Below are 26210 nucleotides of genomic sequence, written 5' to 3'. Positions count from 1 at the left end.
GGGTCACTACTGTCTTCTGCATGTGCTAAAAAGATGTTGCAATGTTTTAGGTCTGAAAAAGAAATGTGTGATTTTTTTTTTTTTTTTTTTCTCAGTAGCATTGTAGAAAAGAAGGTAGATTGGGTGGATCAGAGAAAGAAATAATCGAATCATCATTTTGAGTTTATTCCTTGTGGTTGGAGCTTTGAGGTGAATGAACAGACATGAAGAAATTCAGTTCTCCAGGAGCATGTCTGTACATACTGTAAAAGGACATGTTGTTCTTTTTGTTCTACTTTCCAAAACAGACAAAAGTCTGGAGTTAGTCTCCTTTATTGTAATAAATATATATATCAGAAAAAAAGTAAAGTAAAAATGTGATGGACCATGCATGACTGTTGCCAATGGACTCTTCCAGAAACAGGAAAAAATATAAAAGAAAAGCTAGCATTGAGTAGTATAGCTTCTATAGGAATTTCACTACCATGGGTCTGCATAAAATCAATACGCTTAAGTAATTCAGCTTCAGATGTTCAGGGTTTTATTGAGTCCATTCACTTTGTAGATCTTCTGGGTTAGTATAAACTGTTTCTGTTATACACCTTGCGGGAGCCCAGGAGGTTCAACATCCCTGGAGAAGATGTTGAACAAAGATAGTTTCCAGTAGAGAATCCCTGCTGCTCATCTGTTTTGAACATCAAGCAAAAAAGGACTTGGTCATCATTAGATTTCCCATGTTCAGAGTATTAAACAAGGTTAAAATGTGAGTTATTTTTTTCATCCAGATGTTGTGACTCAGTGGGAGATGTGTGTGTCTATTTCGGGACACAATCTGACCTAAATTTGCATCTTGGTCAGATTTGCATCCTGACTTCTTATTTTTGGGAACTAGGAATTATCTCTGTACCATGGTCTGAACAAAAATTGCTGACAAATCAGTGCTAGTGATTTGTATTTAAGTTCACCATGTTTCTTAGCTGATCTGTTTTGTTTGTACATGCCTGTAAGTGGGTTCCCCAGTGATGACTGGTGTCTCAGGAATTTGAGACTGTTTCTGGAGGGACTCATTATCTGAAGGGAGCAAGCGCTAGGGGCAGGAATAGAGAGGCTGGACCCTATCTTTGTAGACAGTTAAGAAGGGAATCATTTTGCAAATAACTTTCAGATGCAGCAGTTGTTTCATCTTCATTGTCATCATTCTTTGAGTGAAGACTAGCAGAAAGGGAAGGAAGGGCAAAAGGTTCCTCAAAAGGATAAAGAAACTGAGGAAAAAAGTAGAAAAACATAAAATGGAGAGAAGTAAAGAGGAGGTGGAAGAAGTCTGCCAAGGGATGGAGAAAAAGGCTGGAGCAAATATGGTAAAGCCCCTGTCAGGCACTGTGCAAGTCTTCCCTGCACTTAGAGGGGAGCTTGCTCCATACTAGCAATTACATCTAGCTGGTTTGGGGAGCTCTGGGTAGCAATGAAGATGTAATGGCATAGACTTCAGCCTAGCTGGCCAGGGATCCTAAAAATGTATTTTGGATGCTGTCACACTGCTATTTGTTTTAAGAATGGTTACCAGCTAGGAAAGATGGATTAAGGTAGCAGCAATATCTCCAGGCTGCAAGCATACCTTTGTTGCTTCCTTCCTTTCTCTCTTTCCTTTCTCTCACCCAAAGGCTTTTCTCCTTGTTTTTCCCTACTAGATAAGGGTCCCTGACTAAATACGTAGCAAGCAAGACTCGCTGAAGCAAATTCTTGACCTGACTTCAATCCAACTTCAAATTTGTGTATGAAAATGGAATAGGGTAATTTATCACCTTTATTCAGGTAAACAGATAACATTTCAGGCAGCTAACAACCTTCATTTGTATGCAGGAAGTTAGAGGGAAGTTAGGCTTTTAGATAACAGGGCCTTTCCCTGCCTGATGAGGATTACTCAGAAGGGAATAATCATCATTCACAGTTTTCCACTATCAACTTTACCTGATAATGGCAGGTAAATCATAGAGCAGAGCATGGTGCTGTCCTCTATCTTTGATACTTGTAAATGTAGCAGTTCTTCAGCAAGCACCCAGTTAACCCATACAGGACTTTCTTTCAGTATGGCTTTTAAAATTAAATAAGGAGTTTGAAATAACCATGCTCTATATAAGAGCAAACAATAAAGCACATGTGGAGGAAGCTTCATTAAGATCGCTTGACCTATGAGCAAAATGAAAAGGAGGACAAGACAGGCTTTCCTAGTGATTTACTTTCTATGCCCATGAATCATGTTTTCTTCCTCTGTTATTGTGATTGCATTTTTTTTTTTCTCAGCACTGCTTGCCCTATCATTATGGGTAGAAAAAGTAAAGGGATTGTGATATTTTCTCAGCAGTGATGAAAGGAACAGGACATTTCAAGGACATGCTATAAAAGTTGTTGGGACTGCAAGATGCTGTAGCTTCGTCAAGAGGAAACTACTGTGTATGGTCTGTACTGAATTAAGCAATATGCTGAAGGATGCTAGCTACACCATAAGTGATATTGACCTTGCACATTTACTTTTAAACTTACCAATTTTATTAACTCTACTGTTTTCTTCACCATTTGTGGGTGTGTAGACTTTTAAGGCTGTAAGCCCCATGGGAAGGAGCTCTGGGCAGTTCACATTGCTGAAGAACCTGGCAAAAGACACTGTTTAAATATTTACTACCAACAACAGAGGGTTGTTTTAAAAATAACTGTGTGTTTCTGTGTGTTGTCTTCAAGGGCCTCATTGGAAAAAATAAAAAATGAGGGAACAAAAATTTGAAAATTTAAAAGAGACTTCAAAATGTTAAGGAGTATTTTAAGGAGTAAATTAAGGAATAGTTTAAGGAGTATATTTTAATATGAATTGATGTGGGTTGTGTTTTTCCATATTTTTGGTAGAGAGGAAGGGAAGAGAAAGCAGGAGGGTCCACAGTTGACTAGAAGCCTTGGGAATGTAAACCACAAAATAAGAATAGCAGATGAGAAACAGTGGCTTCTGACTTCTTTCATATGAGCAGAAATGCATCAACTTAATAACATTATTTATAACTCCTCTTTTGGGGCCATGGAAGAAAAGAGCATGGAAGTAATTATTACTAGTGAATAACAAAAAAATCCACAGGACGACATTTGTCCTTGGTAAAATGTTTCTCCATATTGCTTTGTGGTTTCTATTTATCCAGACAAATTATTCCCTAGACATAAAGCAGCACTTCTGACATCATGTGAGATTACTATGCAAGACTGTAATATGGATGTGGTTTTGTCATGAAAGAACAGTGTTCCTCTGACCATGCAGCAGAGCTGTTGGATGGCCAAAGGGAAGGATGTTATTCCCTCACAATATTCCAAACTTCAAGCTGTAGCTCCCTTCAAAAATAATAACGATTAGGAATTTTAATCCAATTATACTAGCAGGTTGGAGAATCACTGGGCTTTCACTGTGTGAAATATTAGTTGAGCTATGCAGTTGTGAATAACTACAGAGGATTTAATTATGACAGTTACTCGTGTTTTTCAGAACATCAAAGACCTAGCTAACAAATTATGCAGCAGATGTATTACATGAAGTAGAAGTTGATGACGATTTTCTGGATATTTGTTTTGTGTACCAAATAAGAGCATAATTACTGAATAAGCTATATTACAGTTCGTACAGCTTTTTCTTTTTCTTTTTTTTTATTTGCTTTTTTATTTTTCCCAGTAGTTACATTTATCTGGTAGGAGATGAATTTACCCTGAACAGAAACTGTGGAAAAGGAGCATTGGCCTCTAATTAGCTCAGTACACTGAACATCATACTAGCAAGCATGTAGTTTGCTATGCACCAAGGCTAAAGATACATTGGTTTGTCTTAGTTAATGTTTTTAAACCCATGCAACCGCAGTAGTATTTTTCTTCAAAAAGAGTTTAGTCAGTAAGTGTAGTACAAATCTTTTCAAGCTCTGCAGAATTGGCAGGAGACAGACTGTTACCAGCAGAGTAAACACAGGTCATTCATAGGTGGGCTGAAAGATCTTTTTTTTCCATTTTGTTGTTAAAATATCCACAGACAGCAAGAAGGCAATCTAATTTTTGTGGGGCTGTTTTATTAACTGGAAGAAGGTTGTGAAATTTTTACATATGAGCTATACTGTGAGGTCTTAGCTCTTCCAAAGAGAGCAGCCACAGTGAATCAAGTTTGTGAGAGGTCGAGGCAGACATTATAGTACTCTTGCCATACGTACCGCGTCTGCTGCTTTTCCAAAGTGTGCAAAGGGTCAATATTATAAAAACTGGATAAACTCTTGTGCTGGAGCGTGGACGCGGCAGACCAACAAAATGATGACAGTGCAGTTGTTTTGTGCCTCTGCCACATGCCAGCCTCTCTTCTGCTGTGAGAGGATGAAACCCCACTGATACCAGTGGGATCACTCCAGTTTTTACCAGCAGCAGTGTTAGTCCTCTGGCATTTGAGTGCAACACGACTTGAGAAGACTTGGGGCTGTCATAGTTCCCAGAGAGTCTCTAGCTGAGGGGAGTCTTGTTTATGATGTCCCAAGGAAAAAAAAAAATAAAAATACAAAAACAAAAGGCATGATCTGAGAGAAAAAGCTTGCTATGTTCAGAGCAGTGTATTTCCTAACGATAGCACTGTGTATGGTAACAGATATTCCTTCTGTTATCTGCCACAGATAGCTTAAATTAAAAGTAGTATTTGAGTGTGAAAACATCCCTTTTTATGGTAGCAGTGCTGGAAGAATTTCTTCTGGGAAGAGTGCTGAACTGGTAGATAATTGCTGGGGTCCTTCTGGCCTAGCAGGCCTTTTCCAATTCTGCAAAGCTGACAACAGTTAAGGGAAAAGATGAACAGCCTTTGCTGGGACATGACATCAATTGTCTGAGAAGTGGAAGTGGGTCATTCTGGACATAAAATTTAATGGAAACATGTTTTATCAACATCAAGACATTTGAGGACCCATCTGCTGAGGGTGTGTCCACTTCTTCTGCCATGACATCTGTTTAGAGGCAGGAGTAAAATTCCCCTCGTGAATCATGCCAGCACTGTAGAGCTGGGAAAATGCTGTTCCTTCTCTTTCTCCCGTTATATTTGGTGTCTCACCCTTGAATGGGAAGTACAGGAGTTTAGTAAGGGTCTCAATGGGAAAAAAGATCTTAAAAAACATTGTGAGGAAACAAATGGTAAATATCATAGACACTGAGAAATTTATCTCTCATTGTGGTACTGCCAAAGTAGCTGAAAACTGCTTATTTCCTAAAACACAATAGAAGAGATTTTTGTGAGGAATCCTTTCCAAGAGGGAATAATGAGTAAAAAAAAATAAAAATGGAAGGCAAAACGAGGGATTTTGTTTCCGAATCGTAGATACAGTGCATTACACAGATTAGAATGGAAAAACTGTTATTTAAAAATGATGTTCAAAATATGATGGTTGGGGCTAGTTCATTTTCTCTTCTGCTTGGATTTGAACATTTCATGTCCCTTGGAAATTAGATATTGAAACTAATGTTCCCAGTAATAATGCATTAAGCTGGAAAGTGCTGGATCTCAAGCATATTAAGCAGTAAATACTCTGCATTTTTATTGTTGCCACATACCTTCTGATAGTCAGTCCCATAATGATACAATATTATGCCTAGAACTGATGTGTTTATTGTTCTGAAAAGATGAATAGGCAGATGTTGACCCTGGCTGTCAGATAGAAGGGAAGATTTCCAAAGTATTAAATGTGGTATTGAAATCGCTGCATTAAATGGTCTATCTTTACTTTGGTTACTTTTTTATCTGCTAATTGTGATCTGTAAGTCCAGTTATAAATATATTTTTAAAATGCTGTCAGAAAATCAAATTCTCTATCTACATTCATATTGGACAAAGAATCAGCTCAGTGTCTTGTCTTATCATGACATCCTTAGTACTTTAAATTTGCTTCTACATCTGTGCATTTTGAGGTGAATACTGCTGTAAAATCCAGATCACTTTAGCTGCACTAAAGCTGAAACACAGTCTTGGAGGTTTTTGGTAATATATATAACCTCTGAGTTACAAAAATCACTTTCCTGAAGGCAGGCTTTCTTAGCATGGGCACAGTCTTACAGGAAGATATTGAACTGTTCTTTTTTATAGAGTGGAGCTGTCTCAGTCTCACACTTTGCAGCTCAGATAATAGGCAGATGAAGCACAGGACTACTGCTGAGGGCATAAGCATATCCTTAAAGGGATCTATTTTGTGGAATTAGAGAAAATAGAGTCTGTTTGGAATAATCTAACTAAACTATCAAATATTCAAGTTACATTTATTTTCAGTTGACTGTGGAGGTAAGGAGATTAGTGCTTGCCTACAGAGGAATCACATTCTTCCTTTCAAGTTGTTACAGTATGTACAGTTGAGTAGGCACATCTGTACAGCTGAAATGAGAGAACTGTCTCTCGTTTGTTTTCTCCAGCCAAGCATAGATCTCTAATTTTAAGAGCATTCTACTCTTGATTTAGATTTGTTTATTTTAGTTTTATAGGGCCCATTTTAAATCCATTTTAATGAGCTGTTTATGCAGGGATAGTATTTTTAATATATGTTTAGGTTCTGTGCAATGCTAAGCCAGGCAATGATGCATGGAGAGGGCATGAATTAATAATATGGCAAAGGCAACTGAAATATCTATCTCCGATATACCAGCCAAACAAGGTTTTGACGTGGGTGCCTGTCTGACAGTTTGCTTTTCCCTGCCTGAGTCTGACAGCCCTAGCTGCTGTTCTTCCCCTCAGGGGTGGCTGATTTTGCCAGCATCACTGCGTCCTGGAGCTAGTTAGGACTCCCAGCCTGGTTCATGAATGGTCTCGACGACACTGTGGCTGTGAGCGTGGGATGAACATCAGGGAGCGGAGGAGTGCCAGGAACCAGCATTTCAGCCCGTATGCCATCTGCAGGACAGGCTTTCTGCACTTAGCTCACTCTATATGGGTGAAGTGAAGTAGAATAGTAGTAAGACTCAAGCCAGCATGTCTAATTAGCACAGTAATCAGCTTCACTCAAGGCCGTAGTTGGCCAGCTTGAGAACCTCTGCAAGTATTTGAGGAGTGTTGCTAGCAAACTTCCCAGATGCAGCTCTGATAGGGAGCATGGTGTGTGGATATTAGCTGGGCAGACTTTTTGGCTGCTTGGTTTCCCTGCAGCTTTTCCAAACACGGCAGATCTGCATGGGCCAGTTCAGCAGCCTGACCCAGAACACAGGGTATGACAAGGCCTTTTTATGGCCTTTTTGTGAGCCCGCTTCCTGACCACTCAGAAGGAGTTTCATAACATGTCTCCAGACATATCTTGAATATAATAACAAGAATAATTAAAACTCAAATACCAATTTGGTGCTTTGACCATCTGGGATCCAGGCTGAGAGATGAGATACAGTACAGACAGTAAAGCTATTAGTAAGGTAAGCTTTCTTACTCCTTTTTGTAATTAATTTAAATGGTTCTTAAATGATTTTTTTAAATGAGTTCATGCTCACAACAGCTTTGAAAGTCTGTGACTTTCCAGTGGGATCTGGCTGCTGTTTCTATTGCTGTGTCTTGGTCTGGTTTGCAGCTGGAAGAACTGAACCTCTGTATCAGCTGAGTGAAACCTCAGCACAGTGATAAAGGAAAGCAAACAGAAAGGAGTCGGAAGCTTTTCTGAACACCATTTAGAGAATCCCTGTTCTAATATATGGACCTCGGAGAGAAAAATAAGATGAAATAGACAGGTAGGAAGAGGATATTATATGTGCTTTATTAGCATAAACGTGATGGCTAAGGTACTTGCTAGTAAAGAGGCTGCTGAGTATGACGAAGTGTATGAAGAAGTTAAAGCTAATGAAAGTGTAATCCACAGTAGTGTTTCATGGAATGTTACATTTTAATAGTGTTTTCTTTTCCCCTGGTAGAATATCCCAGAAGGGTTTTTACCTACTAAGGCAGGAGAATACATAAGGGAAGAACTGAAAGAGTGGCAGAGCCAGAAGAATTAACTGTGGGCTCACCTTCGGACTTGTCCATCCCAAGTATTGCATCAGGGGAGGTAAAGGGAAGTAGCAACCAAACCATTTCTTCTCCAACCTATGGCAGGGTACCATTCCCAGACCCGTCAGATTCATTGAGAGTCAGAGCTAATGACGTCAGGTGCAGCACTATACTGATGCAACTGAATGACTGTCAGTGCCAGGTTAAGGCAGGGCTGCACTGCTCCCTGTGGCTGTGGTAGCTTTGTTGGGTTTAGGAGGGTTTATGCTGAGGTTGTGTGTCAAGCACTGAAGTGCTTGATAAATCTTATGCCTCCTTAGCTGGGAAAAGGCTCTGGTAGGTGTGGTGGAGTCCAACTTCCAAAAACCTGTACAGAAGGACCAACTAGAATGAATCCCAGATAGGAGCAAAGGGAAGAGGGAATCAGTCCCTCCAGATGCCAGTCTGGGTTCAGCAGGAAAGGAAAGGAAAAAATGCTGGCTATTTCCTTAGACTTCATTCAAGTTACAGTTGAAGCTGGGGTAGGTGAGAAACCATCTTATTTAAGCACAGGCACAGGGTTTTGTCCAGATGGGTAGTCTATTACTGACTGTACTATTGTTGTTTCCTGAAAAAAGTTGGGTTTCTGCCTCTGTCTTTGTTACGAGAGAGATCATGACAGCAGTCAACCTAGTAGCTGCACCACAGAGGACAAAATCAGTTCTTGGCAGCCCTGCTATTAGCAACTTTGCCCCATGCTTTGCTGTAGAAGTGACTGCAGCAGCAGCAGTCTGAGGAGCTGACACTGCCCCCGGTTGCCAGCCGAGCCCTGATACTGAGTTCTGGCTGCGTCTTTTAGAGGGCAGCCAGATGATGTCTCTAAAGTGCCATCGGCTTCAAGGCTGTTGGTCACACGGCTAGAGCTTTTAATCTAAAGAAGCAGAAGTCACAGTGAAAAGACTTTTTTTTTTTCGTTTGTTTGTTTGTTTGTTTGTTTGTTTTTCAGGGCCTCCAAAAGATGCATTGTTCTACTGGGGACCCCATTTATTTATTTATTCATTTATTTATTTATTTATTTATTTATTTTTCATGTTTGCCGTTGCTCTATGCCTGATGGACACATGAAATCCCCACTTGAAGATCTGCTGCCTGGTGGGAGGTTTGGAGTTAACCTGCGCAAATCTGCCAGCTGTCTTTCAGACCTGGGTTTACCAGCCTGGTCTCAGCTGGCAGCATTCACAGCCCATGCCGCTGAGAATTACCAGCCCCAAGAACAAGCAGCGTCATCAAAAAGTTAGTTCAGCGGTTTGGGTTTCAGTCTGGCCTTTGTAGCTGCCTCTTGGACTGGATATGGACCCTTAAGGAACCATATGAGGTACCCTGGGAAGCTCTGTCGGAGGAAGAATACCAGGTTGCCAGTGGGAATTGCTGTTGAGGCTTTCCACACCAGCTTCCCAGCCCTTTTAAGCTCACTGCCAGGCTGTGAGCCAGGAAAGTTCCTACTCAGTTCAAGCATACCAGAGTGTGATTCCCTGATGCGTTAGCTGTGTCTGGGGGATGCCTCATGGTAAGAGGATGACTGTACAACTGCGTACAGCTGAGAAGAGTGCAAGGAGAAGGAGCGAATAGGGGCTGGCTTGACTAGACGGTTTAGTTGTGAGACACTGGCATCCCTTCCCTTTTCTTTCCCTCACCTGGGGAGCCAGACAGCCCTTCAGATAGTAACTGAGGAGCTTCTCTTCAGCACCTTTTCAGAGTCCCAACAGGAGAAACTAATACTTTTCTTCAGGAGAAATGAATAAATTAATAAATATATAAACTAGCAAACGAAACAAACCAAAGTCACCAGCATAAAAATCAAACCATTGGTGGGGAAGCAGGAGAGCTTGGTTGTAAGTGGGTCACATCTAGGACAGACTGAATAATTCTTGGTCTATAACAGATCATTTCAGCCCTTAGGTGCTGTTCACTACCGAGGAATTGCATTGCATTTGTGCTTAAACAAGAGGAGAGGGTAACATCCTACAAGAGTCTTCCACTACCTGTGAGGGACCTTGTCAGTCACCCCACTGAGAATTTCAGAATATCTTCTTTTGATGCGTAGGACCAACTGGCTTGAAGCCTTTGAAAAGCCAAGAACAGGAATGGTTCAGTCCAAATTGTCTTGCAGATATGTGAAAAGAAGGACAGCCCAGTTGGAGATTTCACAGACTGGCAATTTCGTTCACCAAAAATAAGTGTTACCCTCCAGGAAGGTTCCTGTGTAGGCTTACCATTCTTCCTTGCCCCAGTCCAGAAGTCTTCTGGATGGTTAAGGATATTCCTTTGGGATGAGAGGAAGGAAGAAATCTGTTTCCCAAGAGTACCAGCTTGTTGTAGCTGTGGTGTATGTGTGCTGCCCAACCAGGGGGGCTGAGCACTGGAGAGATGAGTGTTGCTGGGGGAAAGTCCTCAGCCCTGCAGCATGATGTCTTAGTCCTCTACTCCTGCCCTTGCAAATCTTCATTTCTTCCTGCTTTTTATTCCTCTCTGCATCACTCCATTTTTCACTTAATCTGAACTTGGCTTCAGTTGCATCAAAACCCATCACCTGCTGCCCTTCCACCCATCTCTTTGGTCCCACTTTCCTTAATCTATTCTTACTCCCTACCTTTCTCATATACTCCCAGGGGAACACAAATTGCTGCTAAATGCTGAAAAACACCCAAACTCCCAAGATAAAACAACAAAAAAAAGTAACATTAGTGTGTGAATGCAGTGAATGTAATTAGCCATCCAGTCTCATTAGTCTTGTCCTCTCTTCCCCTTCTTTCTCCCTTTCACTTTGCTGTTCTATCTCATTGTTTCACTTCTGAAATAGGAATAAATGCCTCGTGGCAGAGGACTGTCTTTTGCTTGTTTAATTTAAGTGTAGAATGCTGAAACACTTATTCACACTGGTGAAACAACAGATCATTGTGAGAGGAAATGAAATGACTAATAGCAACTGGCCAGCCCTGCTCTTTTGACAGGCCAACTTGTTGAGACTGGTTTGGTGGCTGATAAGATAACGGAGTGGAAAAGAGACACCGAGAGACCGTTTCATTGAAACTTTAAAAAAAAAAACTCATACACTGTAGATTGGTTGATGTTCCGCCCTAATATTTCAATTTTATTATTAAACAGAAAAAAAATAAAAATAAAATAAAATCAGAGTTCCCAAGGCACAGAAAATGAAATTAAAGTTTCCAAAGCACAACAAAACAAAACAGCCTAAATAAAAATATGCTTGAAGACATGCATAATGTATTAACTGTATTTTGCTTCATTTGTTAAGAGCAAAAGAGAACAAATAACCAGCATTTTGGCCCCTTATGGGCCTTTGTCAGGGACACACTTCTCTGAGCTGTTCAATGGGGGGAAAAAATTAAAAACATTTTTTCATAAGAGATTTCAAGCTGTCCTACAAATATATATCAACTATTACACATTCTTCTATTCTATTTGGAGTAGAACATTTCCAGCTCTCTGGTTAGCTGGATAAAATTTATGCCACAAATAAAGTAACTGGTTTAAATCTGCAAGCTTGTCTCTAGCAACATATCCTTTGTTCATGAAAGTGAGTGCTACCGAACTGTGCAGTCCAATTTGAGTGCATATGGGCTGTCAGGATAGGGCCTTTAAAGCATAGCTTCTATGATATCAGCCTCAAAATTGCTGGTGAGAATTTAGAAGCTTTTTTCCCCATCTTAGTAAGAAATCCTCTTACAATAAGACCCTGAGAAAAATAGATTTAAAGACTGCATTTTAAAATAATTTTGTTGTTATTGTTGTTTTTGTAGTTCTGTTTTTCTTCCTTGGGGGGATTGCCCTGAAGATGTGTTAGAAATTAGAGCCTTATTTCCAGTGCACAAACAACCATTCTAGCTTCAGTGTTGTCCTTAACCTGACTCCTGTTCACACACTGTCTAGTCAACATGCAAATGTCTGGTGTTTTGTGCCAGAGCTTGCCAGCCCAGCCATCACTGGAAGTTTGTAGGAAACATCATCAAAATATGTCCTCAATGGAGCAGTGTGGGTTTTCTGAGGGACTTTATATCCTCTTCTGTATTTAAAACACTATAAATATATGCTATAGTGCTGTTGACAGATGGAAACTAGTGTTTTTAACAAGTAGATTGTAAAGGTGGCAGATTCCAGGAAAACAAAACAAAACAAAACAAAACAAATTTTCTTCTAATTCTAATTCATGTTGGATATACACCTGTATACTTAAAGAAACAGTAGGAATTTCAAACTTTTATCCAAAGTGACATTTGCAGAAATCTGGGTATTTGTCTTTGCAACGGGAGAGCATGTAGAAACATAGAAGTTTATATATCAGAGAAGTGCTCCACTTGTCCATTTGCTTGTATCTGTGGGGTGCAAAAGACATCATATGCTGCCAGACATGCAGACTGTCACTGTTTTTGGAAATTCCTTATAAGACATTTATTGTCTCACTATTTTTTTTGCTTTTATTATCTTTAACATACAAGTGTGCTTGCAGACACAACAGTTCAGCAGGACAAATGGCTGCTACTCATTGAAAATATGGCTCTTAAGACTAAGCAACAGGACGCCCTTTCTCTATACTCTCCAGAGGTGACCTCTGTTTGTACTTACACAGCCTTCACTATAAGGCTTGCCTGTGCTTTCAGCTTTGCCACTATTCCATCATTATGTCCATTGTTAGCTCATGGCACAGAAGCCTTAGGGATGGGCACATTACGAATGCACATGCAAGTCACTTGCAGGCACAAGAAAAATCTGTTTTGTACAAAACATGACCTTAATTTGCGTGACTGTGGTCGCTGGAGTGCAAACATTTTGCAATGCTACTGTATGAGCAGGAACAAGTACTTCAAGGATTACTTCCAATACAGAATTCTTGCTGCTGTTTTGCGTTCAGTGCATGCAGGCTGGCTTTGCAGACACTTTGCACGTGCAAGGCTATAGAGACGTGAAAAAATGCCTTTGAGATTTTCCCTCTAAGATACACACTGATATATGGTGGTTGTGTTTTAGGTGTTTTGGTTGGTTTGTTTTTATTTAATTCAAACTTTTCTTTGCTGAAAGATTTTTGCCACTAGTTGCAGGCTTCAGAGTCAGTGGTAACATTGCAAAAGCGCATGCAAACTGTAACTGTGAATGTTTTAGGATCCTAATTATACTTTTGTTTCTTAAAGTCTCTGTCAGGCTGATTTCTGCCTAAAGAGCAGCTTGTTAAACTGGCAGTGAGCAGGCTGGTGATGTGGGTAGGGAAACCGTTCTGAAAAATAATGACCTTTCCTTCCACCAAGGACATCTGCCCGCTCATTACTGTGATGGTGTGAAGTTGCAGAATCCCTCAGGTGTCCTTGCTCAGTCTTGCTGATAGATAACCAGAAAGCCTCATCTCAAGCAGAACCTCGTATGTGAATGTTGGCACAGTGAGTCACGCATGTATCCCCTCCAGGCTTAATTACACAGCACACAACAACTGGGAGTAAAAGTGAAGGCCTAGTAAGATATAGGCTCTGGGAGCCCTCACAAGCACTGCTCATTCCTCCAGCCCATAATCCAAAAAAAAAAAAAAAAGTACTTCCTAATCCTGGCTTTGCTCTTCTCTGCTCTAAAATAGTTCAGGACAAGGGTTCTCAACATTGTACTGTTAACCTCCTCCAACCACAAAGACCCACTTTGTGGCCCCATTGAAACATTATTTTGAACAAGCACAAACATGGAAACTGCTTATACCCCTGCTGGAAGCATTTTTCAGCTGTGTGTAGGGTCATAGACCTCGGTTTGAGGAAAGGAAGTTCAGTCCAAAAGACCACTCCCCTCTGCATAGAAGTATTGCACTGATAACATCAGTGCATTAATTTTGCTCGGTCAAGGGCAAGACTTCATCTCAAGTAGAGCTCTATAAGAAACCAGTATAAAAAAATAAAAATAAAAAAAATAAAAATCAGAATAAGCATTTTGCAAGGGAGAGTAACGTTAAATTAAAAAAAAAAAAAAAAAAAAAGAGTAAGTTTGTACTAACTCATTGACTTTTCAGTCATTAAACTAACTCATTACATTTCAGTGCCTTCTCTCCAGGAAAATGGAAGAAGTGGCGGTTTTTTCTGATCTAGAAGGGAATTGTTGGAAGTCTTGTCTGTATAGTAAATCCATGTTGGCAGAGTTTTATTCGTGACAGCGAGTTACTCATCTGAATAATACCTTAATTAAACAGAGTTCATATTTCATGTGCAGATTTCCCAAATAATTGCGCTGACCAGGAATCTTTTCCAGATCTTGCAGTGCTTGAAGCACTTTTCCTGACATAAGAGCCTCCTTCATTCTCATGCTTGTCCTACAGTAACAAAGTAAGAAGAAATGCAAGTTTAGTTTTCCATTGCTCCTTATGATCAACTCTGGGTACTGACTCAATTTGTGCCTCTGTTCCCACCATAAAAAAACATGATTACGCAAAGTAGCTTTTTGTTAATAGAGCCAGTACTTGCAGTCCTGATAAAAGCATTCTCCTCCAGGCTGTTGTTTTCTCTAGACTTACTGCTGCTACTGTGTCTCAGGCAGGCTTCATGGTCTTAATACTAAAATGGGTTTTTGCTGAGGGAGTTATTCATAAAGGTGGTAGATTCAACGCTAGTTTTCCTCCCACATGCACGTGTGCATCCTTCCTGGTATCTCTTAGAAATTCTTTCCTCCTGTTACCAGAGGTCTCATTTCCAGGTATATGGAGGATGCAATATTGTGTATTTGAGATGTAATTTGGCAGAACAATGAATGATTTTATTTGCAGGATACTGTTGGTCTGGATAGAAGATGAAAATATGTCATCTCTTGACAAACATTGACTGGATCACAGTCTTTTTTTTTTTTTTTTTGATATTGGGTTACAGAAATGGCTTTGAAGTCAATTGATTTATATCACTTCTGTCCCATTTTATGATCTGTTCATGCTGGTGCACTGCAGCATTTAGCCAGGCTACACTGACATTAAAAAAATCTGTGTTTGTGTGATACAGTGCCTTATTACATTATAATGGGCAAATTACTGCTGTTTTTATTCCTGTTAGGATCAGCAGTAATTTAAGCTCAGTTGTAGCTGCTTCATACTAATATTCAAGTGGTTATGTGCTCTGAAATATTATGGTGTTCTCCACCTGTCTTCCCTCATTTCTGTGCAGTCTCTCTCAACTGTCTTACCTGGGTGCCTGCTAGTGTTTTGGGTTCAGATGGCCAGCTCTCATCTTGTTTCAGTGCTAGTCCACTCATAGCAAAAATCTGTATGGTTAGTTCACATTTGAGCATGCATTTCTGGCGCATTTTTTTCCAGCTCTGTGCTCTGCAGCCTCCTGGATGCTTTCAGCTGGGCCTGACTTAGCAAGAAGTGATTATTTGCCTCTACTCAGCAGTTGTAAAATGACATCTGAAGGGCTCCCCAAAAGGCAGGGACATGCTGAAGAGTATCCCAGAAATATCCCAGAGAGTGCCAACAATATACACAGAGGGCTGGAGCAGAGGATCTATGAGAAGGAGCAGAAGGGCTGTTGAAATGAAGAAAAAGTGGTTGGGGGATCTTGCTGCTGTCTACATTTACCTAATGGGAGGGGGCAGAGAAGTCAAAGCCAAGGTCTTTTCAAAGGTGCACAGTGAGAGTTCAAGAAGCAGCAGACACAGATTTAAACAAATGAAATTGTGATTTTGTATAACTGGGGAAAAAAAATAATCACCATGGGTGTGATCAAACACTGACACAAATTGCCCAGAGTGGCTGTGGCATCTCCATCCTCAAAGATACTCAAAACTTGATTGGAAAAGGACCTGACCAGGTCCTCTTGAGCAGCAGATTGGACTAGGTGTTCTTAGCAGTCCCTTCTAATGTCAGTTATTAACCTTATTAAATTAACTGTAGATTTTATAGGCAGCTTTGGAGGTCTGGATGGGAATCTCTGAGATTCGGTCTTCAGTGAAATAGGATTTGGGAGGATAGCTAAATGACTGAATTAAATTCCCCTCCAGAGTTTCATACACAGTGGCACCAAAAGAGAGAAGAAACAGATGATGGCTTACAAGGCAGCAGAGAACAGAAAACAGAACTGTAGCCCAGGTTCTGTTTTTAGAGGACTTGGACAGGAACTGGGCACCACATGCCACTGCTGGACCTGCAGTTTGTTTAGGATTCAGCTAAAAAATGAAGAATGCAGAGCCCTGGTAGACTCTTGTCCCCTTCCATGGGTGCGGTGAGCTGGATCCTGAACAAGGTGCTCATGGCTAGGCAGGCTTGCCTGATGTGCTTTGCTCTCTGTCTGCCTGCCTTCAGTCTCAGGGAACCCCTAGGCTACTGGAAGCACAGCAGGGAGGCTGCTGAGTATCACCGCATTCACCTGCATTATAGCCTGCTGGCATCATGTGCTGTGGCATGTACCAGCTATTTATTACTTCTTCCCCAAGTTGCATGTTACTGTCTTGGGTGGATGTGAGCCAGATTCCAAATCCTGCCCTTCCTTCTTCCCTCCTGCTTGTTCAAAATCCAGCTGTACCCAGCACGTATAGCAGGGCTGACCTACAGAGACCGTAACAGCCAGCTGCACTCCCTAGCCCCTTTCTTTCCCGTTTCCCTCACTCATTTTTCATCTGAAGCAGTTGTTTCTGGTGCTCAGTATGGGAACCGTGCTCCTCCCGTCCCAGTGTGGAAACTTTCTGCCCTCTGCCATCAGTCATGCAAGGAGTTCATGTGCCAGCTGCACCAGATTAGGAAAAGAATAACTTGTACCATAAGTATGTGCAGTGAGAGCCAGCTACTCCGTAATTCAGTTTTCAAGTCTCTAACACGTTTTGATCAAACAAGTAATTAATTCAGTTCAATGTTTCAAGTTTGTTATGAGCAGCAATCTCAGTAAGGCTCTGTTCAGCAATAAAAATCCCAGGAAGTCCTTATTTTTCAGTATATTTATATATATAGTGCAGCATCTTCTGATTGGTAAAACATTTTCTTTTATTTTTGTTTTCTGGTCAGGTGTCCTCTGTGTCACAGCTGCCTGGGGCAGGGCAAACAAAAGCATTAGGCTGCCTTTGTGAGTATTGACTTCCCTTCTCCATACAGCAAACTTTCCCCAAATTACTGTCTGTGGATATCTTTGCCCCATGGCCCCTTTGCTGCATCTGGTCCCTGGATCAAGGAGTCACTGTGAAATCAGCCATACAGAGGAACCATGGTCCAGGCACTGTAGGAGCTGTAGAAGAGCTACAAAGTCCCAAACTTTGTGCTCTGAAGGTCAGGAAGAAAACAAGAGCTAAAAAAATAACCCACAACCCTATGACATGTAGAGGTGTCCAAAAGTGGAAGTAGAGTGCAGTGTTTTGATATTTTCTACTGTGAAAAGCTGAACAGTGAACAGCATCTGCATTTTCCTTGCCTTTTGACTAAGATATGTGAAGGGACCCTTCAGTACACCACTGTTTTTTCAGGATTCGGCAAAGCTGAGTGAAGAAGTTTTGACCTTCTGGGAGCCTCTGGAAATTGAGGGAGGCATGAAAATATTTTTGTCTGGGACTCATTTTCCAGGAAAATAAAAATGACATTAAGGGGACATTCCCTTTATTGTCACGATAGACTTGGACTAAGAGTCTGGATGCAAAAGGATTTGCTGTGATGGAGTGTATGCTTGATGTGTGAATTAAAGGTAGGGAGCAAAGAGCTATGCACAAGTGAGGAGCTCTCTTCCATCAGGCTTCGGGGAATAGCGGTCTGTGGAGTCAAGTGTCCCTGTGTGCCCCAAGCCAAGTGTCAGCTCACTGGGGGCCCAGGAATTGCAGGGGTGGAAAGAACAGGCTGCCAAGCTGGCCACGCTTATTGAGGCAATTTTTGCAACACGCCAGGAGTTAAACCTCATGAACTTCTGTCAGACAGTAAACCTTTTGTAGTTGGTGTGGGTTTTATGCATTTGCACCATTAAAAAAAATAATGCATTGTTCTGAAAGCTTTTTAATTTCCCCTCTTTAAGTTCTGTTCCTGCATTATAAAAAGGCATCATCTTCTGGTTTTAAAATGTACTGTAAGCAGTAGGACTTGCATAACAAATGCTACGTTAAGATAATCAACCTCTTCAGACCAGGAGGTCATGGCACTGAAACTGCCTGTTCATGAATGCAAAAGTTCCCCAGCTTCAGAAATCCTTGAAAGTACACAAATCACTCTAAACAAACCCAGGGAGAAATAATCTCCCCTTTCCCACTGCTCCCCTGCAGTGGGAAAGGCCTTTTGCTATCACTGATTTTCCCCCAGAGTGAAATCACATTCACCATTCAATACAAAATTAATAAAGGTATATAGAGCATGTTGAGCAAACACTGACATATCCCCAATGGTGAATTTACATCCCCCCATTCTGTTTAAAATTAATAAAGGAAGACAGAGCACACAAAACCAACACCAGAGAGTATAAAAACCCCACACGTAAAGCCCATCATAGCCTGCCACTTGGAAGGAGTTGCCATACCGCTGGAAGCCACTCCACATGTGAGGCAAAACATGCGTTGAAAATCCTTTTTCCTTTTCTCAGACGGGTTCGGGAGGGCTCCTGATAACGTGCCCTGTGGATTTGTCACTTGGGAGGGGGCATCTCGTGGGTTATTCATTGTGTTCGCAACGTTCCCGCGCCATTAAGTTCCCCTTCCCTTGTTCCTGCAGGTGATGCACAGGATAAAACATACTGCTGTAATCTGAGGCTTGCTCGGCTGCATCCTGCCTTCCTCTTACCTTCTGCCCTTCGGTCTCCCAAAGGCGCACTCTGCTGTCATTTGCCTGTGTTTATGAGACTGTAAAATTTTCCTGTGATCTGAATAGCCAGCAAAAGGCTTCATCAGCCATGGTAATAGACCAGAGACTGCCAGAACAAGAGAATGCAGACACTATTAATGTCCGCCACGCTGGTCCCCTCCAGCGAATTGCCCTATTTTCGTTCAGGAAATAGATGGGAATTTCTGAATGAAAATGAGAATTTCTACCTGGGTGGTTACCCAGCCCTCAGCAGGTAGGTTCCTCCTTATGCACTGGGAGGCCACTCATGGAGAACGAATACCAGGAGGAAGGGGCTGTAGTAGTCACCCAGCAGCAAACGAGGGATAATCCTTTATACTCAAAGCGATCAATAGCCTCTTCTTGACTGGCCACTGTTAGAGCTGTACCCTTGAGAGCTGTGCAGACCTCCTTGGCAAGTACCAGCCATTGATCTGGCTGCAGGCAGCATCCACAACTGAACGGGTGCAGCTGGGAGCTGTCAGTTTTCAAAATGGTTATGGCCACACATTTCTGAAGAGAGGGGAGAGTTGTCTTGTATTGCATGCTGGCTTCAGGTTAAGCTTTTCTTTATCGCTCTGATGTTCTGCAGACACCACCGGTTACCCCCAGGTTCGCAGCGCCAGCTTCTCCCACCAGTTAATGCTTATTTTATGAGCCTAGAAATGATGCTGCACAGAGTGGAGCTGTGCCAAGAAGAGTTGTTCCTGCTTGTCTTCATCCTTGTCTTTTTTTTTTTTTTTTTTTTTTTTTTTCTTTTTTTTTTTCTGTGCTTGCTGTGGCTGAAAGGGGAGAGCGCTGTAGCTGTGGCAAGGAAAAGCAGCCCAAGCTGCTTTGTAGTGCGATGGCTGGCATGCAGATTTACAACTGCCTGCAAGAATGTGTCAGTGAGAATGTGTATCTCAGGCTCTTCTCATACCAACTCTTCTCGTTGCTGCTAAGAGAAACAGTGCAGCAGTCTGCGCCGCTCTGGCAGAGGTCTGGAAATGGCACTGAGTGCCCCAGAAGCTGGAAAGTGGGATCCATTTTGGGAATGGCTCACATTCCCAAACATCCTGGAGATGTTTCAAATATGATCTACCCATAGCACGAGGTGGTGTCCCCAGATATGTCAAGATGCGTCCCGTTGTCCCCTGTGGGGCAGACCCACAGTGTCCACGGGCTGGCAGCAGCTCAGTGGGCCCTGGGCACATTGCCAGGCTGCTAAGCCATGCATTTCAGAAGCGTATTTCATAAGCAATGCCTTGGAGCTAACTTAAAGGTGAGCTGTTTGTTTGGGTGAGGTGCCTGTGCATTAGGTAGGATGAAGCTGTTGCAACAAAACATCTCCCTTCCAAGAAAATCCCTTCCTGTAGGCTAGTCTTTAGTCATCTTTGTAACCTTTGTCATCCTCCCCTCCCTGGGGAGTCTTCTGTGTGACCTTTGCTATTCTACCAAGGCGTGTCATAAATTATAATTCTTTTAAATGGCACTTAGGCTGTCGTAGTGGCTGCTAGCCTTGAAGATTTGCAGTCTACCCTGTAATTTTGAGAGAAAAAAAAAATGGCTAAGTGACAGAAGAAATATTGTGCTTCACGATAAAACTACTTTTGTGTTTGGTTTTCTGCTCAAGTCATTCATATCACTGTCACTAACCTCATTCAGGTCAAGGGCTTGAGGCAGAGAACGGGCATAATATTTTTGGTCAGACCGATGCATCTGAATATTACAAACATCTGTAATTTTGAAATTGAAATGAATGTTGTGTTAACTCCTCAGGCAAATAATATTAAGGCATAATAGATTACTGAAGTTTGCATTTCTTTTAGCAATTTGAAGCAAGGCTCTTTTGGCTCGTTATTCCAGACATTAATGAGCCTGCTAACAAAAAGGGAGCTGCTCCTTATGGCTGCAGATTGGATCCCAGATCTTGCAAACTTCATAGGAAATTCTGTGGGCCAAGGAGTTGAACCAATAAAGGAAAAAATAATCAGGCACACATTAAATGTGAAGTGTGGAACAAAACATCTGCAGCACTCAGTGGATGTCTGGGCAACATACTTGCAGTGCTGCTTTGCCAGCTTACATCTGGAGTGGTTCATCAGAACAGAACAGATGCTAGTGTGAAATAGGTCATCATAGCAGCAGGGCATTAGAACAGAGACATTTCTTTCTTTCTTGCAGTAACAGCTATTCCTTTTTATTCACACCAATTACGAAAATGTTAGCCAAGTCTGAAATATGAATGCATGTATTGTGACAAGCCAATGCTCTTAAAAGGCATCAAGGTAAAAACCAACCTAACAAGGAAGCTTCAGAGAAACGTGCCTTTCACAGTATGGACTGACTATCCTTTAACAGGCATAGTTACTGGTCTTTGTTGAGCTTATGATTTGTTTTTCTTGCCTCATTTTTGTGTTTCAGTAGAGATGTTGCTGAATGCCTTCTTGGTGGCAAATGCCCAGAAGCAGAGATGCTAATTCACAGGAGTTTCATCAGTCATTTCAAAGGAGAGGTCACACAGATAAGAAAAATGAACAGTACGCAGTATGTGAAGCAGTGACATTCAATGAGTCCTTGTCACTAGCAGCCATTAGCATGCAAGCCTGCTGTTATGTTTCAGTGCTTTATGTGCTTTTCTTGACCAGGCAGGGAGCCTTCAGAGCACTGTAGCAGTTAATACCATACAAGTTATTGTTTCTTTCTTGAATGCCTTATATTTTTAGTACCATTTAGATGCTTCTCGGTCCCCTTGTGCATCTAAAATTTTAAAGAGAATCAAAGAATGCATAATTTATATCTGTCCCAGAGGTAATGGAGTGACTCAATGATATCTGTGAAGGGGATGATTTTAAATTTCATGTCTTATGCAAGAGGTGGTTTTTGTATGAAAACTGCAAAAATTGGCCTCGGGGATACCCAGATAATTATCCTTATAACAACGGGCGTGGATTCCAGGGGGATTATAGCTGAAAGCTGTTGTGTATTGGACTTACCCTTGTGTATCATAGTTGTCATAATCGAAAACATAGCAACTGATAGATCTTGGGGAACATAACTTGTATTTTGACTTTGAGTAGCACATGCAGGAGGTGTGAAGCGACTGGTTTGCCTTGACTCTGTTGAAGAACTCATGCAAGACATAAGGCATTTGTTTACTGCTGAAATCATTTCCTTCACTTAAAAGCAAAACAATTGTTTACTGATGTTGGGCAGAACCCATCAGTACATGCTTTATCACACAGCACAGTTCCACTAGACTATTTCTGGTTTCATTTACCAAAAGTCTAGAAGTGCCATGGCTAGAAATAAATGTCTGCTTCTTTGATATGCTATATGTTTGAAAATGCACTTTAAGGTCTGTATTACAGACAGTTCAAAGGGAATATAAATTGGTGCAGTATTCTCTCTTTTTTCTTTTATTTCCAATCTAGTCCCATATATTCATTGCATTTTTATCAGGACTGTTTTCAATAACATGTCTTTAAAAAGAACTTAACATTTTGTATTTTATTTAACTTGGGCTTTGTTATATTTAAATAATTGTTATGATCTTGCTGCTTCCGTAGTTTAAAATGTTTAACATCCTCTAAACCAATTCTACACTGGCTTTTAGCATTGCGTATCCAAGGAGACAGCTGATCTTATTTTCTTTTCCTTTAGAAACTCTCTAGGTTTAACTATTCTTTCTACTTCTTGCAGGATTGGCCATGAGAATCTGTAACATTTCTTTGGAAATACAGTGATGGGGCCGCTGAGAAGTCACCTGCTTTTGTACAGGTCTGTAACCCCTATTGCATTCTGACTATTTCACCATGTGGATTCCTGTGCTGATTTGTTATCTTTTTTTTCATCTCGAATGCATGCAAGTGAAATGAAAATCTAATTTTAATCTGGAGCAAGTGTTACAAAGAATGATTTTAGTTTCTTGAAAAATGTTTAGGATATAACTCTATTCTGTTACCGTTGTATAAATGTAGAGTAACCCATTCATCTTTCCTTTGAAGTGAATTATTACAGCTTATAGAGTTGAACTGCAGAAAGGAATTGGGCCTGTAAGTCATTTTCACCTCACCGCTATGTCTTTCTATGTGTGTTGAAGCTGCAGTACCCTAAAAGGCCCTGCAATCGATGGCTCCCACCCAGGTTGCTAATATGAGAGTAGTTGTCCCACAGCTATTGCTGTAGATATTTCTGGAGGCACAGTCAGCAAAGGGTTAGCAGAATTGCTGGAGCTTTTATATCAGGAGGAGAGGGTCAGGGAAAGTTTAAGAAAATACATATTTAAGAAAAAAAAAAAAAAAAAAGTTGATATTTAAGAAGCTGTAAAAAAAGCATAGTAATAATAGCTTGACTCCTGTAGTGTCAACATGACAAGGGATGCTGAAGAGGCTCCAGCTAATGTCCTTGTCAGCCAGAATGATAGTGTTATAAGCATAGTGGGCCACGATCACAATGATTTAGAGGGTAGAAAGCACTCCCCTGCATTTCAATATGTTTTTCTATGCAGGTATGTAACAGAGAAAAATTTGATTTCTTACTGCTTTCAAAGGTAGTACGGAACAGCATTTTTATAGAAATTTGGTCAGAGAAACCAATGGGAAAAAAACTTCCATCTAGGTAGAAAAGTTGCTATCAGAGCACTCTAATGGCTTATGAGAGTTGTACCTGGCTCTAAATAATCTTCAAAAACGGTCGTGCTTGAGTATGCTCTATTTCGTTCACTTCGTTTACCTAACAGCATTGTGGGTATAATTGCTTTTCTTGTTGCCTCTGCTCAGTCACTTAGCGTTCCATTAGTGTGTATGAATTCTGTAGGGGAAGTGGCTTGTAAACCTTAAACAAAAACAAACTCAGGTGGATTTAGGGTAAGACAGGTATCCAAAACTACCCTTAATTCATTATCAGAAATTATTATCAGTTGGTAATACACTTTAATGCAACTCCAGCTCCAAAATGCTTTACAAACTATTTGAACCTAGATGTAAGCCTCACACATGGCTACAGCTTCTGTAACGAGCAAAAGCCCTAGATCAGGCTAGTTGAGATGCTGCAGATACAGATCAGATCGTGATGCCTCAGGCCTCTGTTGAGTGAAAGCTCTGTGCTCAAAAATAAGTAGCTTTTCAGAGTAATTGCACAGCCGTTGAATGATCTGTGTCCTTCTAAAGCTTTATGAATGCACTGTTTCTTTCTTTAATGATGTTGTCCCTTAGGGCAAAATTTGTGTTTTTCTTTGGGGACGGAGGGAGAAAAAAAGTACAAGCACTGAAAGGCGCTTAGGATAAAGGGAGAAAACTTGTTGCTCATGTTGGCATTTGAGTAGTAAATCCTTTACTAGCAGCAACAGCTTTATAAAATCTTCCTTTCCAGGCTTGTCTATGAGTGCTGTTTGAATCACGGCTCACCAAAAACTTCCAAGAGCTCCTGCTAAGTTTGCCAAAGTAAAGTGTGTTTGGACCTGATGAATTTGATACAAATGCAGTCAACAGCTGCTCTGCAAAGATGGTTTAGGCAAGTTTGTCTAAAACACATTTTAGAAGTTTCCTTAGTCACAAGTCTGATTCCTGAAAAATAATGGCTTTGAGATATACATACAAATTGCCATTGTGTCATTTAGAAAGAGGAAAAATAAGTTATTAATTTGATATATGTACATATTAGATTATATATGTACTACATGGCATGAAACATGGTATACTACCATGCTATACCTTTATTATAATTCAGAAGCAATGGAAAACCAATTAAATTGAAAGGCAAGACATTGCTACTGAAAAGGAGATACAAGGTATAATTTCTCCCTGGAAACTATTGCCCCAAGATATTATCAAAAGGTGTTGCATTTAACCTGTGCAATAAATAGATATTTACATCAGTAAGATTTCCATTGCAAATACATTTTTCATATTGCACAGTCAGAGAGCAATTACACGGCAGTTGCCTGGCTGAAGGGTGAGCTCACCTGTCCTCCCCCTGGGGTCTGAGTGAAGCTGCTTCTGCAGCTGTGTAGCTATCTATTGTACCACTTCTCTGTAGCATCTGGTCTTGCCATTGAAGGAAAACAGGATACTGGTCTAGCCAAATAATTCCTTTAATCCTGGTCAGCTTTTTCCCCTTACCCATGTCATCCACTGCAAATTTTATGTTTGTTTTTTTTTTCCTCATAATTTTCTTCTCTTCTTGTACAGTTCTTGTTTTCTTAAACTTTCTTTTATTTCCTGCCTATGATCCCTCATACATTCTCCAGATAAGCCTCCTTTTCCCCTACATCGTTGTTACTTATCCTTGCTTTGTTGGAATTTCATTCATTTATTGCTGGAGTTTCTTAGATTTACTCGCTGGGGTCCCTAAATGATACATTTCACCCAAGGCCTCTCAGGGTCTCCTCAAATCTTTGCCCCGACACCCCAGTGATGAAAAACATGTCTTGGTTTTAGGGGAAAGAGAGAAAAACAAAGATAATGAAAACAGTTCAGAGCATGGAAAGGAAATGGGCTGCCATGTGGGATGGAAAATCCCCATCTCCTGGGCTGTGCTCCTCGGCTCTGTCCTCGTGTCACAGCCCCCTGGAGCTGTGGTCAGCTGGGGCTGACTCTCAATGGGGTATGTGTGCACCGAGTGCCACACTGTTGTTTTGCTGCTTCTTCAGGTTATTTTCACAACTATGAGAATAGCAAGCTGGCAAATGTCATGGTGGGGGCGGGGAGAAAGGAGGGGAAGAGCCTAGGGAGAGCACTTTTCCATGCGAGCATGTAAGCATGGCAACCATACCTTTGATCTCCCTACCAGCGCTGCACGTGCACCTGGAGAGCCCTGCTGCCACTGTATGAGATATTCATGCCTGCCTTAAAGCCATGCTGCCAGGGAGGCCAAGCCCTCGATGCCACCAGGCTTTGCTCAAGGGTCATCTCTTCCACCCAAGGCTGCAAGGACAATGGTGTGGAGGTCTGTAGGGAGGGAGCAGGAGAGGCTGATGCACAAGCCAGAACCATGGAGGGAAGCAGGCATGTGTTATCTCTGTGCACCTTATTTTGGTGAATTGCCTGGCTATGAAAAGGGAGAAAGAAAAGGGGATGTTGCTACCTGTAAATATGCCATATGTGCATTTGATGCATGCATTTGAATTATTGAACAGGTGGAAGCCAAGTAGCCTGTTAGCTGGAGAAAATCTATAAGCTAGATGCTCAGAGAAAATGTGGCAGAATAAAATGAAGAGGATGGGGAAAGTAAATCTCTCAAAGCTGTCATGAAGGGACAGTTGAATTTTATTAGAACAGAAATTAAAACAAGACTGTGAGTTTATAAAGATTAATGTGTTCAAATCTTGGGGTGTATGTACAAGCTGATTTAAATGCAATTATATACTTTGCTTTTTGAATGATGATTCAGAGCGTCTGTGACTATCCAACTTTGTTCTTTTTTGTTGCCTATAGCAAGATAAGGAGCAAGTGGTGGTTAGAAAAA

The 26210-nt window shown here is 41.1% G+C and overlaps 1 protein-coding gene across 5 annotated transcripts in view; it reads left to right on the top strand.

Annotated features, from left to right (window-relative positions):
* ENOX1 (ecto-NOX disulfide-thiol exchanger 1) overlaps positions 1-26210 on the top strand; it is a 365043-nt gene that overhangs the window by 87890 nt on the left and 250943 nt on the right. For 4 of the 5 annotated variants that reach the window (XM_032203166.1, XM_032203183.1, XM_032203192.1 and 1 more), the window contains exon 3: positions 22446-22523. The gene's annotated coding sequence lies outside the window, so the exon portion shown is untranslated. Of the gene's footprint in view, positions 1-17005; positions 17041-22445; positions 22524-26210 lie in introns of those variants that run through there. The other variant, XM_032203159.1, reaches the window with a different exon arrangement.

This window comes from Aythya fuligula, chromosome 1 (genome assembly GCF_009819795.1).
Source record: "Aythya fuligula isolate bAytFul2 chromosome 1, bAytFul2.pri, whole genome shotgun sequence".
Lineage (NCBI taxonomy): Eukaryota > Metazoa > Chordata > Aves > Anseriformes > Anatidae > Aythya > Aythya fuligula.
This window is presented reverse-complemented; position numbering and strand designations above follow the sequence as displayed.